The sequence below is a fragment of the Sceloporus undulatus genome, chromosome 1 (assembly GCF_019175285.1).
Source record: "Sceloporus undulatus isolate JIND9_A2432 ecotype Alabama chromosome 1, SceUnd_v1.1, whole genome shotgun sequence".
NCBI lineage: Eukaryota > Metazoa > Chordata > Lepidosauria > Squamata > Phrynosomatidae > Sceloporus > Sceloporus undulatus.
The window spans coordinates 363105171-363121359 of record NC_056522.1 but is presented as its reverse complement, the minus strand read 5'-3'; the positions used below and the strand labels follow the sequence as shown (position 1 = coordinate 363121359).

Here is a 16189-nt window from a genome sequence, read left to right as displayed (position 1 = left end):
TGGACACACTCCAGTTTCTCAATGTCCTTTCTGAATTGTGGCGCCCAGAACTGGACACAATATTCCAGGTGGGGCCTGACCAGAGCAGAATACAGTGGCACTATTACTTCTCTTGATCTAGACACTATACTTTTATTGATGCAGCCTAAAATTGCATTGGCCTTTTGGTATGCGGTAAACTCCTGCGGCTGTGAGAGGGTCTCTCTGGTCCTTGGCTGAGCAAAGCACCAATTAGCAGACATTAATCCTCTTTTGCATTAGCCTCCCAGCCTGAACCCTGCCATCAGCACAGAACAATACACATGCAAATCACTCCTGCATTCCCAGGCTCACACAGTGTATATATAGACCCACTTTTTCCAGGCAAGCATTCTCTGAAGATGCCAGCCACAGATGCTGGTGAAATGTCAGGAAGAAACTCTTCTAGAACATGGGCACATAGCCCAAAAAAACCACAAAAAACCATGGATGCTGGCCATGAAAGCCTTCGACTTCACATTCGAATGCATCTGCCAAAAAAACGAAGAAAACCCAGGATAATTATCTCAAGTTTTTTCCTGAGAGATTCATATTGTCAGCTGTGCGAATAACAAAAGCGGATAGACCCGGGATAAACTGGGGTAAAACATTGCATGTCTTGAAAGTGTGTTGAATACATCCACATCATCTACTCCATATTTATTCTCAGTGTTGACATATGTGAGCTACAGAACTTGCAGAGATGCAGTTCTGGTTTTAAAAAATAGTGTGAACAACAAATTGGGAATGAGTGATTGCGATGATTTGCATAGTCATGTTGCAAAACAAAACATGTGACTAACCCCCATAAGGTTCACTCTCCCTCCCCTTCACCTATGTGACTCAAACATCAAATCTACATATTGGATCTTCACAGTAGATAAACTTCTATCTGAATGTCTCCGAGAGCAGACCAGTTGACTAGTGTTTGATGGAGAGAAAGTTTCTAAACCGGTTGAGATTTAGAAGCTACGGGAGAAAAGCTCAAAGCAATGTTTTTGCCAGCAGGAGCCTGAGGAAAAGGTCAGAAATGGAGAGCCATGTAATTATCTGAGTGGTGAGAACCTGTCAGTTAAGTGAGCCAGCTAAAAACAAGGCACTCGGCACAGCTATCATGGTGGGACTACGAGGAACAACAACAACAACAACAAAAACCCTGAACTATAACAGCTAAAAAAAAATCTATCTTTGTGCCAAAGAAAGCCTAGTGTGTATTTAACCTCCTCTGTGTCCTGACAATGCAGTTTCTTTGAAGCTACTAAGAACTGACAGCAACTAAATTAACCTGAGAATGGAGTGTGTGTCTGTGTGTGTTGTGTACGCACAGAGGACAATACATTGCAGAAGAGCTGGGGACAGTGTGGAAAGGTAACAGCAGCAATGTGGATTTCTTTTCACTGAACAATAGAAACTTTCAAAGGAGTAAATTGTGGAAGGACTGCCCTGTACAGTTGTCCCTCCACATTTGCAGATTTGACTTTTGCGGATTTTATTATTCATGGGTTTTATTAATATTTTCTCTCTAGGAATCTAGGTCCTCTAGTGTAACTCTATGGTCAACTTTAATTAAAAGTTGCACTGAAGGACCTAGAGATTCCTAGAGAGAACACTCCACTAGGCATTTGTAGCTTCTCTAGCGCAATTCTTTGGTCAAATCTGGCAGATGTTGATGACAGAGTTGCATTGGAGGACCCTGAGTTTCCTAAAGAGGTGTACAAAAATAGTGGGAGGTTTTATTTGCAGTTTTCCCACTTTCATGGGGGTTTTGTGTGCCCAACTCCAGTGAATGACCACTGTGGTCAGTTTGGCCTCTGCCAGTAGGCAGATGGGTTCTGAAGTCCTTGTTAGAATCATGGTTGAACAATAACAGCTGCCCAGTGGTGGAGTTAGGGTAAATTTTGTATTAGAGCCCTTGTTAGATATACATTTGCATTAACTTGGCATTGTAAGGCTGGGAAAAGATATGAAGGCTGAGAACCGACTAGGGGAGTGGATTTTCCTCTGTTGCTAACATGCTTGCACATTACTCATAGCAATGGAAGAGGGAGATGGGTCTTGCTTACACACTTTGGTTTTCCTTCCAATGTTTCTGCACTATATAATCCTTGGCAACAGTGGCGTCAATGGGGGCAGGGGGGGGGGGGGGTTCACACTACACCAGGTGACACTCCAGAAGACAAAAACAAGCACACATGCATACCCACATGGCATGCTGGTAGGGCATATAGCAAGTCAGTGAGATTAAGGATGAGGGCAAAAGGGAACATGACGGGCCAGCCACAACCCAGTCATGCTGATGAAGTGCAATAGGGAGTTCTCTCAAGATAGTATGTATGCACCTCCTTTTATTAATGTGATCACCATGAGAACTGTGTGATAAAGTCCCCAGTTAAAAATGAAAAAGTAGTTTGTACTCATTTAATGCAGGAAGAGGAGAATGGTGGAATTTTTTTCTTTCCTGGAGGTTCAAGCAAAATCAAAGAGTTGCATCTTCCCTAGCTTGTGGGTTCTTCCTCATTAATAACGTTTGCCGTTCTGCACACTGCACACTGGTGTTATTTGGCCACAAATGTCCTGGTTTTCTTCTGTGAAATGCTGGAATGTAAGGTATTTAGAGCGTGGTATAGTAGTTTTGGTGTAGGACTATGGAAACCAGGGTTCGAATCCCAGCTTGGCCATCTTAACCCAATGGTTGACCTTACAATCATAGAATCATAGAGTTGGAAGAGACCACAAGGGCCATCCAGTCCAACCCCCTGCCATGCAGGAAATCTAAATCATAGCATCCCCGACAGATGGCCATCCAGCGTCTGTTTAAAGATCTCCAAGAAAGGAGACTCCACTACATTCCAAGGGAGTTTGTTCCACTGTCGAACAGCCCTTACTGTCAGGACGTTCCTCCTAATGTTGAGGTGGAATCTCTTTTCCTGTAGCTTGCATCCATTGCTCCAGGTCCTAGTCTCTGGAGTAGCAGAAAACAAGTTAGCTCCCTCCTCAATATGACATCCCTTCAAGTATTTAAACAGGGCTATCATATCACGTTTCAGAAGATGGCAATGGCAACCGCTCTCTGAAGAAACTTGCCAAGAAAACCCTATGATAGGTTCGCCTTAGGGTTGCCAGAACTCGGAAATGATGTGAAGGCACACAGTACTAACAACAACAAGGTATTTAATTGTGAGGCCACCAGGTACAACTAGGAAATAATATTTGGGAAATCCTGTAAGCACTGCTTCCAAGCAGAGTTGACAGTGCTGACCTAGGAGAGTCAGTGGCCTGATTCTGTATAGTACGGTAAGGCATCAGGCAAAGGCCAAAGAGGCAAGCTATAATGTGGAGCTCAGCTCTGGTGGTGGAAGAAAGCAAAAGGAAAGCTAGAAAGAGTGATTGGCAGGAGGGTGAAGAAACCACACATTCAGGGCAGCAACAGAGATGACTAGTTGACCCAGCTCAAAGGCTAAAACATGGATTCAGCAATGCTGGAAAAAAAATTAAAAATAAAATAAAATTAACTCTCTCACAGAGTTCAGAGAGGATTTCATGTATCATTTCTTGATAGGAGCAGTGTTTAAGGGATGACTTCATCATTGGGTCAATCATAATGGAGGATGCTGACCTGGCAGGCAGGCAGACGTACTTACACTCCTCTGCAGAGAGTTAGAAGAACTACTGACAGGGAATGAAGCTACTGACTTAGCCATTTAGCACAGAGATTTTGGTACTAAACATTCATTTGAGCCCCTGTTCTTCTATGTGACAGTATGTTGTCGGTGCAGATGGAAAATAGGGAAGTAGTGTACTTTTTTTAAAAAAAAATCAGATTACATTATAGCTTGTGGAAGTTTTATATTTGTACTTGTGTGGCAGATTTTGTTTTTGTCTTCTCTGAATATACTATTGGGATATTCAGTGCCATTCTGGCTCAGCCATGTAAACTCACTGGGTGACCTTGGGCAAGCCACACTCTCTCAGCCTCAGAAGAAGACAATGGCAAACCCATTCTGAACAAACTTGCCAAGAAAACTCTGCCTCAACCTTTAATCTGTCTGTCTGTCTGTCTGTCTGTCTGTCTGTCTATCTATCTATCTATCTATCTATCTATCTATCTATCTATCTATCTATTATTTATTTATTTTATTATATTTATATTTCGCTCTTCAGTATTTATATTTCAGTATTTATATCTTGCGCTTCAGAAATGCTCTCAGAGCAGCTTACAAATTGTTAACAGTTCCCTGCCTTCAGGATTACAATCTAAAAAGACATGACACAAAAAGAGAATGGCAATGGGGAAGGGGACCAAGTGCAGCAGATACTGCCAGTTCTTCTCTCCCTCCAAGGCCAAGGCAGTGGCAGTTAAGATGGAGGGAGGGCCATAATTATATGCCACCTTTCTCCCAGGGTAGGACCCAAGGTGGCTCACAAAATGCATCAGTTTAGAAACATTTTTCAAAAACATAGAATTAAAAAAGAATTAAAACAATAGATTATGAACAGTATAAAATATTTTTTATACTGAGGCCAGGATTTGATGCTCAGCTTGGCCATGGAAACCCACTGCGTGACCTTGGGCAAGTCATACTCTCCCAGCCTCAGAAGATGGCAATGGCAAACCCATGATAGAGTCATCTTGGGGTCATCATAAGTCAGAAACGACTTGAAGGCACATAACATCAGAAATAATTGTAAAAGTATAGAGCAATAAAAAATAAAGCACACCCACCTCTCTGCAAGTACTGTAATTACACATTAAAAACCTGCATGAACAAAGAGGTATTTGCCATCAAAGGGAGGGCACAAAGAAAGACCAGCCTAGCCTCCGATGGAAATAAATTCCACAGGGTGAGAGCAACTACTGAGAAATCTCTTCCCTGTGAATCTTAAGACCCTGGCAGGTTCATATAGGGAGATACGGTCTCAGACAGTCTGGATCTAAGCTGTGTAGGGCTTTACCGGCCATGATCAGCACTTTCAATTTTCCCTGGAAATGAACTGGGAGGTAGCCAGTGAGGCTGTTTCAACAAGGGATTTATACACTCCTTGTAAGAGTCAGCATTCTGGCCACAGCATTTTGGACAACTGAAGTTTTTGAATAGTTCCCAAAGTCAGCCCCACATAGAGTGTTACTGCAGTTCAAACAAGATGTAATCAAGCACACAATTATGTTTATAGGATAGAAACATTGTCTGGCAATTCACTTGGTTTGGTGGCTTATCACACAACCAAAAGTGTGAGAAGTTTCCTAGAACGAAGGAAGTACTCTAGGACACTCCACCCTGGAAAGTACTAATTATTTTAACATGTAACTCAATACACTTTATTTCTTTGGTGGGGGTTGTTTGTTTCTTCACTTGCATTCAACACTGGCCTTTTTTAAAAGTGTATTCTGTTGTCCCCTATTTCTAAGTCTATATCTATGTTAGCCCAAGACCAGGCCTTCTATTGCCCCTCATATTTTTATATCAATCTAATATTAAGAGGGAAGCTGAGGGTAACCTGGGCATGACCACATACATTATGGACTCTGGACCTGCTCGTAGATGGAAAATTGGTTTGTGCTAGCATGGGAGTTAGAGGGCACCCACCCTGATGCGATTTACTGAGCTCCCCAGCTTCAGCCCTTTGGTGATGAGAGGACTCTGGTGACTCTGGTCAAAGAAAGCAATTGTTTGAGACAAGGTCACTCCAGCCAAGAATGTTAATCCCTTTGTCCAACAGATTCTCACCAACCACCAGACTATCTGATTTGATCTCGGACTATTCTTTTCCCCCGGGAAACCATTTAGCAGAGCTTCTAATCCACTCAAGTCTGGGTTTCTGCCTCCAAGACACAATTCAAGTTATATATACAATTAATAAATAAGCCACTCTTCAGTCTAGTTTGCAGGCAGGAAGACACTCTGTCAGTTTGACTAGACTAGACTCCTCTGTATGCCAGCTAACCCCCCCTTACCACAGCAGCTATTGAGTCTTCTTCATTCCAGACTCCCATCTATTGAAATCAAGCTCCACATTAGCAAGGCCTTAAATCTATTCCAGTTCTCCCACCTTTGCTTCCCTAGCTCTTGTATATGTGCATAAGTGTATGTGTGTTCATGTGTGCTAATTATTTCCTAATAACAAAATCTATTTGGATTTGCCTCTGGAGTTCTGTGTGATTTAGACCTGGTATAGTTGGGTTGCCATCCCAAGGCTGCCTATTACCCCAGCTGCACTATATCTCTCCATTGAGCTAAGTACCAAATTTCCCTAAAGCAGATTAATTTGTGGCTGTCCTCTTCAGACCCCAGCATTTTGGGTAACAATTACACATTGCATTGCATACTTATAAAGAATTGAAGTATTTGATTTTTACAGGGAGATGTAAGCAAGGTGCCTTCCTATCTGGTAGCAGGTTCACTTCCCAAATCATCAGGTTCTCAGAGATGTATCTACACACACAAGGCACTTTCAAACCTCAGCTGATTTTCAGCTATTTCTGCGTCTGTTTTTTTTCATCCAAACCACATATGTTCAGTCTCTCTCTCCCTCTCAACACCACCATCACCTTTTCATGAACCTTACCTTTGGGGTAAAAGATTGTATCACCTCCCTCTAATGTCTTTTCCCTTTCTTTCAATTAGGAAACCAACTGCCAGTCATTCTGAGCCATTGCCAAACACTGCAGTTTTCTCTCTGTACGGTATCAATATTTTTTGCCACAAGGTCACTCTAAGAGGCAAGCAATCATGCACCATAAATACAAAATACCTACCTGCTTGCTCTTTAGATGTCACCTGAATCTGGACTTGAGCAACTTGAATTTTGGGCCTGTGGAAAGCGGCAAAGAAGAGTTCTTTTTTCACTAAACTCAGCTCTTTGTTGACAGAAGAACCAATTAAATCATTCAATGGACTTCAGTAAATACAGGAATTTATAAAAAGATGAACTCAAGGGGCTGGAGTTCAAATTGTTTTAACTTCTGACATTTGGTGTACTCCAAAAAATCTTATGCTTGATCTTTTCTGGCTTCCCGCCGGCAGAAAAAGAACCTGCAAAAAGCAGGTTCTTTTGAAGCCGTGGTGGCGGTGTAACAAGTGCACCACTGGTGCACTCATTACGTAAGTGCCGCGCGGCACTTATGTACCAATGGTGGCACCCATGTATACAGGGTGACACCATTGTTACTCCCCTGTCACTTGCGAGGGTTGCAGGGCGTCTGGGCGCTCTGCCCTCAGCCAACCCCTAGCATGTGACGAGAGTGCCTAAAAGGCTCATATGTACCGGGCCTATGATTCCACTATAAACTCCACAGCTGCATCCTTTGAAATCCTGGCTTTTGCATTCTACTAGAGCTCTCTGGCTGAGAACGCTAAATATCCCTCCCTCAGTCTGCAACTCCCAGGATTCTGTAGGATGAAACCATGGCAGTAAAAAGGGAACCATAGTCCTATAACTCTGTAATGCAAAAGAATCCATGAAGGAAATGTGCAATTCCTGTGCTATTCACTGCTATACATGAGGCTCATAAAGGACAATACTTCAATATCTACTGATGAAACAGGTTTGCATTTCTAGGGCTTTGTTCATGTGGGCATCTTCATTCTGGAAATGAATTAATATTGACTGGCTTGGAGTTTGTCTGTGTGGAACAGTTTTATGCAACTGCTCTGACCAAAATAATAAAAGGTCTGGAAGCCATGGCATATGTGGAGAGGCTCAGGGCGCTGAGTATGTTTAGCATGGAGAAGAGAGGGTTAAGAAGTGACATAACAGTCATGTTTAAACATTTGAAAGGGTGTCATGTTGAAGAACTAGCTTGAAGGAGCAATGGATTCAAACCACAGGAAAAGAGATTCCACCTCAACATTAGGAAGAATGTCCTGACAATAAGAGCTGTTTGACAGTGAAATATGCTCCCTCAGAGGGTGGTGGAGTCTCCTTCTTTGGAGGGATGGCCATTTGTCAGGAGTGCTTTGGTTGTCTATTCCTGCATGGCAGGGGGTTGGATTAGATTACCTTTGTGGTCTCTTCTAACTCTATGATTCTAATGGCCTCATCTGACGATTTCAGAGCCTAGGCAGGCCCATAGAAGGAGATAGTATCTGTGAGATAGTTGAACTAGTTATGTACCCTAGGGTAGGAGTCACTGCCTAGCACCTATGCACCCAGTGAACAAACTGTCATCCTCTTACCTTTCAATAGGTACAAATTACAGATAGGTGGGCCCAATGGCTAGACAGATGGGGAGAGACACCACACTCTTAATAATGCCAGAAACCCAGCCTGAACCACAAGTGCATATGTAAAGAAGGTCTTTATTAAAAGGTAATACCTTCATTTCCTTGAAAAGTAACTTCTGGACTGGCCATACTGGTTGGGAGAATCTGGGAGTCATAATCCAAAGAAGTAGCGATTCCAAGTTCTAGGTGTGGATCACGCAAACAGGAAAATCTTTCTACTTGCTCCTGGGCTGATTGTTGAAGCTAGAGAAAAGTTCATTAAAATGACTTTAAAGAATACTTGTGAAATGAAACAGCTTCCTGTTTTGATGATCTGGAGGCCTTAGGAAAGAGGCAGACTGTTTCAAAGGGCTATGGATGCCAGTATCCTGGTGAAAGATCATGGAATCAATGAACTTTATCTCACAGGCCCTGGAATGGGCCTGCTGCCTTTTAAAAGGGAATGTGATGAGGACAGGAGGCAGCATAGAATGCATCTTACTGCACAGGGAGAATGCTGTTGTTGCCGCCGAACATTCCCATCACGTTCTGGATGCATCACAAAGGGGGAGGTTTTCAAGAACGCTTGAGAAGCATTCCTGAAAATCGGGCCCTGGGGACCACATCCAGAATGTCATGGGAATGTTCAGCAGTGGCAGCAGTGTTCTCCCTGTGCGGTGAGATGCGTTCTATGCTGCCTCTCATCCCCATCACGTTCCCTTTTAGAATGCAACAGGCCCATTCCAAGGCCTGTGCAATGAAGTTCATAGACTCATAGGGCTGGAAGAGACCACAAGGGCCATCCAGTCCAACCCATTTCCATGCAAGAAGTCACAATCAAAGCACCTCCAACAGATGGCTATCCAGTTCTGTTTAAAAACCACCAAAGGAGACTCCACCACTTTCCAAGGCTGCATATTCCATTGTTGAATAAAGTTCTTCCTAATGTTTAAGTAGAATCTCTTTTCCATTGCTCTTTCAAGTTTGCTTCATCCTCAATATGACATCCCTTCAAGTATTTAAACATGGCTATCTCGTCAGTTCTTAACCTTCTCTTCTCCAGGTTAAATATACCCAGGTTCCTAGGTCTCTCCTCATAGGGAATGGTTTCCAGATCTTTCACCATTTTGGTCGCCCTGCTCTGGAGATGTTCCAGCTTGTTAATATCCCTCTTGAATTGTGGTACCTAGAACTGAACACAGTATTCCAGGTGAGGCCTGACCAAAGCAGAATAGAGTGGGACTATTACTTCCCTCGATCTAAACACTACACTCTGATTGATACAGCCTAGGATCGCTTTGGCTTTTTTAAGCTGCTGCATCACACTGTTGGCTCATGTTCAGCTTATGGTCTACTAAGAATCCCAGATCCCTTTTACATGTACTATTGTCAAGCCAAGTCCACCCCAAACCTGTATCTGAGCCTTTCATTTTTTTTCTTCCTAAATGTAGAACCTTATATTTCTCCCTGTTGTTATTCATTTTGCTAGTTTTGGCCCAGCTTTCTAATCTGTTAAGATCATTTTGTATTCTGATCCTATCACTCTTGCGTGGAGCTTTGCAGAACGAGTCATAGAAGGGTAGCTGTGCCTGTAGAAAAGGTGATGAGGAAGAGGAGGAGTAAGTTAGCAACAGAAAAACTCACACCCATTCCTGGAAAAAAATATACAGTAGTTGTCTCCACCTTGAGTCACACTTCCTGTAATTGTATATATCATCATATGATTTAATCTGCACAGAAATGACCAAAGTCATTTTGGCATGGGAGGCAAAAGAACGAAAGAAAAAGTAAACCAAAAGTAGGGTGTCCACATGTTCTAGTTTACACAGGACGTTATTCTGTATTTGTCATAAAGAAGGTGATGATAACAGCTGATGATAACAGCTATTTGACAATAGAACAGACTGGCTTAGAAGGCAATGGCCTTTTTTTCAGTGGAGCTTTGAAAAGAGATTGGTTAGCCATCTGTCAAGGTTGCAGTAAGCATAGGTTCGTTTTCTGCCCCCTCCTCTCTGTAGGAGCCCTTGAGGTATTTCTCACCAAGCTGAACATGCCAAACTCCTTCAATCCCCTCTCATATATTTTGTTCTCCTTCTCTGGACCTGCTCCAACTTGTCTACATCCTTCTTAAAAAGAGGCACCCAGAACTAAATGTTTGTGTGCAAATAAGATGAGGCTTGAAAGAATATAGAGGATATTACTTCCCTCAACTAGGAAACTATGCTTCTCTTAATACAGGCTAAAATAGCATTTGCCTTCTTTGCCAGAGCATCACACTGCTGGCTCATATTCAGTTTAGGATCAACAATAATCCCAAGGTCTTTTTCACATGAGGTACATCTGAACCATGGATCCCCCATCCTATACCTGTGCATTTGTGGCCAAAATGTAGGATTTTGCACTTGTCTTTGTTGAATTTAATTTTATTAATTTCTGCCCAGTTGTCTAGTTTGTCCTTTTGAATTCTGGTCCTATTTTCCAATGTGTTAACCACCACTCCCAGTTTTGTGTCAGCTCAAAACATGATAAGAATTCCCTCCATCCCATTATCTATGTCACTGGTAAAAGTGTTGATGAGTAATGGCTCTAGGATGGAACCCTGAGGCACTCCACTTGAGATGACCTTCCAGTTTGAAGTGCAGCCATTGATGGTAACTCTTTGAGCATGGTTTTCAGCCAGTGCCTCCTCCAAAAATGCAGATATTGCCTCTTTCTCCAAGATGCTTTTCTAGATGGAGTCAGCAGGACACCCATGAAATGTGGACATTGGGCAATCTAAGCAGTAAATCCCCTCCCCAGGAAGCTGATAAAAGTTATTTTTATATGACAACTCCCAGAATTCCCCGGAAACCATAGCTAAATGTTGGGATTCTGGGAACTGTTCTACAAAAATAGCTTTTCCAAACTATGATTTGAGCCAGTTGTGTAAGCAAAGATTGACAGTGAGTACAATTAAAATTGTCTATTTATATGCAGTTTAGTGTGTTTTTCAGTGTCACTAGAGGGCACTCTGATGTTTCTTTTCTCTCCTGTTCCATTCATTCCTCAGAAACCTAAGGGCAAAGAAAAATCTGGAGGCTGCATACACAGATTATTTGGGGTCACAAGGGTTCTTTCAGAGCTGTTTTCTTTGGAACAGAGAAGTGGTGACTAAGGCAACACATGTTTCCAACACTAAGGAAGTTGAATGGAAATCAAAGTGTGGCCCAGTTAAAAAAAAATGTATACAAGCCACACTTTTATTCTCCGTAGATGCAAAATGAGCAACAGTTCAGCTCTTTATTAAAAAGGCTGCAGAAAGAAAATAACTTAATGGAAAGGTTGTACATTAGCAAGGTGGGTGCAAAAAGCAGAATCCAATCATTTTAGTCATCAATATGATTTTGCATTGTGTCCACAGAAATGCTTAAAGCAGAGTTTCCAGTGTTTCTTGGTTCTTTCCTTTCTGAATCTTACCTAATGATTAACATTAAAAGGAACAGGTTTGCCAGGGATAGAGAGCTTCCCAGTACACTCTTTTGCTTTTTCTTTGCACTTTCTTCTTTCTTCTTTGTTTCTTTCTCACTGTTTCTTATCTCCCCTTCCCCTCCCTTCCCACTCATCTCACTATGGACTTGTATAGGAACACTCCCTTCCACATCATTTCCCTCCCTACTTCTTGATAAAGTCTGGAATCTGTAGAACCGGGGTTGGCAAAGTGTGTGCCACAGACCACATCTGGCTTTTGGGACCCCTAAATGCCCCTCAAAGGCCTCAGTTCCTCCCAATTTTAAAAAATTCTGGGTTGATTTTGGAGTGACCTTTTGGCCCCAACCACCCCAAACCTCTCCAAAGCACCTAAAAAGGCAGCAGCTTGCTCCTTTAACCCTCTGGGTATCCGAAGCTGACCAAAATAGGGGGGAATGTCCAAAAAATTACCAAAAGGGAACATTACATCACTTTGGGCACTATGAAATCATGTACTGCCAGGTAGGCACAGGAATTAAAAATGGTCCCTGCCCTGGAAAGTCGAAGGCTTTCATGGCCAGCATCCATAGTGTTTTGTGGGTTTTTCAGGCTATGTGGCCATGTTCTAGCAGTTTCTTTCTGACGTTTCACCAACATCTGTGGCTGGCATCTTCAGAGAATGCTTCGCCTGGAAAATTGGGTGTATATATACTGTGTGAACCTGGGAATGCAGGAGTGATTTGCATGTGTATTGTTCTGTGTTGATGGCTGGCCTCAGGCTGGGAGGCTAATGCAAAAGAGGATTAATGTCTGCTAATTGGTGATCATTATCTGCTGGGAAAGCCCCTGACTCTGAATAGTTTCCCATTTGCATTTGCTGAGTCCTAATTTTGCTCAGGACTGGTAGCCAAATTTTGTTCACTTTAAGGGTTTATTTTTACCAGTTCATAGAATCATAGAATCATAGAGTTGGAAGAGACCGCAAGGGCCATCCAGTCCAACCCCCTGCCATGCAGGAAATCCAAATCAAAGCATCCCCAACAGAAGGCCATCCAGCCTCTGTTTAAAGACCTCCAAGGAAGGAGACTCCACTACACTCCAAGGGAGTGTGTTCCACTGTCGAACAGCCCTTACTGTCAGGAAGTTCTTCCTAATGTTGAGGTGGAATCTCTTTTCCTGTAGCTTGCATCCATTGTTCTGGGTCCTGTTCTCTGGAGCAGCAGAAAACAAGCTTGCTCCCTCCTCAATGTGACATCCTTTCAAATATTTAAACAGGGCTATCATATCACCTCTTAACCTTCTCTTCTCCAGGCTAAACATCCCCAGCTCCCTGAGTTGTTCCTCATAGGGCAAGGTTTCCAGACCTTTCACCATTTTAGTCGCCCTCCTCTGGACATGCTCCAGTTTCTCAATGTCCTTTTTGAATTGTGCTGCCCAGAACTGGACACAATATTCCAGGTGGGGCCTGACCAGAGCAGAATACAATGGCACAATTACTTCTCTTGATCTAGACACTATACTTTTATTGAAATTGTCCAGGTGTTTGTGGATTTCAATGGCTTCCCTGTGCATCTTGCCAACCACAACCATGTCAGGATGGGAGAGGATTTCTATTTTAGAAGTATTTTTTAAAAATAAGTAATGTTATTGGCATGTTATGTTGCAAATAGCAGATAATGAGAAAACTTCATTGTTGGGTGCCTTCAAGTCATGTCTGACTACTGCAACTACAAAGCAAAAGTATCTCAGCGTTTTCTCAGCAAGATGTGTTCAGAAGACATTTGCCATTGCCTTCCTGTGAAGCTGAGAGAGTGTGACTTGGCCAAGGTCACCCATGGATTTCCATGGCTGAACGGACCACTACTCCATGCTGGCTGTTTTTGAGGGAAAGGCAGGGTATAAATAAATTGATTGTGCATGCTTGCTTTCAGACAGATTTTGGATCTCTCGGGCGCTTGGCTGAGGTTTAATCTGCACTGCAGAAATAATGCAGTTTGACATTGCTTTAACAGCTATAATTGAAAACTATGAGATTCCAGAATCTGTAGTTTGCATTATTTCTGCAGTTAAATATCTCATAAAACTACAAATCCCAGAACTCCCTAGCACTGAGCCATGACATTCAAAGCAGTGTCAAAGTTTAGGCCCAAGTTTTTCAGGATTTCTTACTACCTTGTAAATTTAATCTAACATTTGTTCTTTAACATACATGTTAATCCCCCCCAACAACCCACCCCTGTATTAAAATGCTGATGGATGGGGGCTTTGAGTATCCCAAAGGGGAGATTAAATAATTAACTGAATGATAATCAAATGTGTGGGCACCTGAAAGCCTCAGTGCAGCATCCCTCTTCCTTCTCCATTGCGCCAGGCCCCATACATGTACCACACTGGAATCACTTCCCCCAAAGCTTGTGAGAAGAGAGACAACAGATGGACAGAACAAAGAGAAGGGAGGGCCACAAGGTAACAGCAAAGCAATTACGATTAGCTTGGTAAGCTTCTGTCCCCACATGCCAGCTGCCCAACCACTGTCACTAATTGGCACTGGTATTTAATGAATTAGCACCTTCAATGTCATCAAGAAATGTAACGGGCACCTTCAAGAGGAGATAAAAATATTTTGATTATTTTCCTGCAGATCCAATCACGTCACGAGGCACCATTGTCCCACTTGACTTAATCCAGCACATTAGCAGACACAGCATTAGATAAGTGTACAAGCTGCTGTGCCCCCCCCCACCCCATAATTCCCAACCCCCTCCATGAAATAGCCTTATTATATACATTCAGTCAAAGATGCCTCAAGTGCTCCGGAAACCAGCTTGTCCTTGAAAGAGAACATAAAGATCCATCCCCTTCTCTGTCTGGAGGAACATATGCTTCGCTGCAGCAAAGCGATCCCCCCACCCCAGTTCAAACTTTCTAAAACCTTGGATAATCTTATCGGGAATGACTTCATGAGTCCTTTTTTATTGCTGTTTCATGAGTCCAAAATTCTAATCATTCACACATTTGCACTGGAGGCAATTCCCCTCCCCCCCCTCCACTCTATCTATTTAATATGCCTGCTAAAGGAATTGCTGCAAGGTCTGTGATATAGTGGTTTGAGTGTTGGACTACACTCTGGAGACCAGAGTTCGATTCCCGGCTCAGCCATGAAACCCACTGGGTGACTTTGGACAAGTCACACTCTCTCAGCCTCAGAAGGCAGTGGCAAACCTTCTGAAAAATTGTGCCAAGAAAACCCCATGATAGGTTTGCCTTTGGGTCGACCTGAAGGCACACAGCACACAAACTTCCTGATGGCCAGCAAGGAGATTGGCATTGGGACTTCAAACTTTGGAAATGCTCTATCCTTTCTGAAATTGCCACTAATGGCAATTATGATTACAAGTATATAATTACAAATAGGGTTGCCACCTGTTTGTCTGAAAAGCAAAATGGACAGCAAAAGGACCCTTACTGGCTGAGATCTCACATTCTGCTTCATGGTGTAAATATACACACACATCCTCCTGCTGAATACTAGCATTGTGCAACCAGCGTGCTTGCCTATTGCCCCCTTGTGCAACAGAGTAGGCGTGATAGCTGTCTCTGCAATCCCAGTGCACTAAGTGGTTTATTGAAGGCAAAAACAGTTGTACACCTTCTGAGAATGCATAACTACATATACAATGGTTATGACCGTTGTGTTAAAAAAAAACTGCAACCACGTGGGCACTTACAAGTGTGTGTAACTTCAACAGGTTTGCAGCCATTGTGACTATAGAATAATCATGGGCATCATGGGACATTGGTGAATTGTAAATGTGAAAACTTATTAGGTTTTATCTAAAATCATTCACTATACTGAGTCAAAAACTTGGTTCTTCTAACCCTATTTTAGGGAGAAATAGAATGGTTCCCAATCAGCAAAGGAGTCAGGAAAGGCTGCATTCTATCACCCTATTTGTTCAACTTGTATGCAGAAAATATTATACAAAGAGCAGGTTTAGATGCAGAAAAAGGAGGAGTGACTATAGGAGGTAGAAATACCAACAGTCTAAATATGGATGACACAATACTACTAGCAGAACCATCACAGATTTGGAACAATTATTAAAGAGGGTCAAAGAAGAAAGTGCAAAGACAGGCTTACTGCTGAACATAAAGGAAACAAAAAACAATGACCTCAGAATAGCTACATAAATTCAACCTAGACAATGAGGAAATCAAAATAGCAAAAGAGTTCCTATGCCTTGGATCAAACACTGATTAAAATGGAGATTGCAGTCAACCAATAAGGAGAATACTTAAGAATAGGAAAGATAGCAATAAAACAACTAGACAAGATCTTAAAGAGTAAAGATATACAACAGAGCACCAAAATTAGAATTGTCTAAGACTTTAGGCCTATGGTGGCGAACCTATGGCATGCGTGCCCTATCTGACACATTAAGCTGTCTCTGAGGGCATGCAGAGACAGTTGAAGGCACGGGAGGGTGGGGGAAGAAGAGAAAAGTCCCGCCCCTAGAAGTTTC

At 42.5% G+C, this 16189-nt stretch overlaps 1 long non-coding RNA gene across 1 annotated transcript in view; it reads right to left on the bottom strand.

The window, feature by feature from the left end:
• Nucleotides 1-8463, bottom strand: part of LOC121922886 — a 16447-nt gene extending 7984 nt beyond the window's left edge. Inside the window, exons 1-2 of the long non-coding RNA XR_006102249.1 lie at nt 8333-8463; nt 6773-6828 (exon numbers count right to left, since the gene is read on the bottom strand). This is a non-coding gene — a long non-coding RNA (uncharacterized LOC121922886). The remainder of the gene's footprint in view (nt 1-6772; nt 6829-8332) is intronic.
• Nucleotides 8464-16189: the final 7726 nt, after the last annotated feature.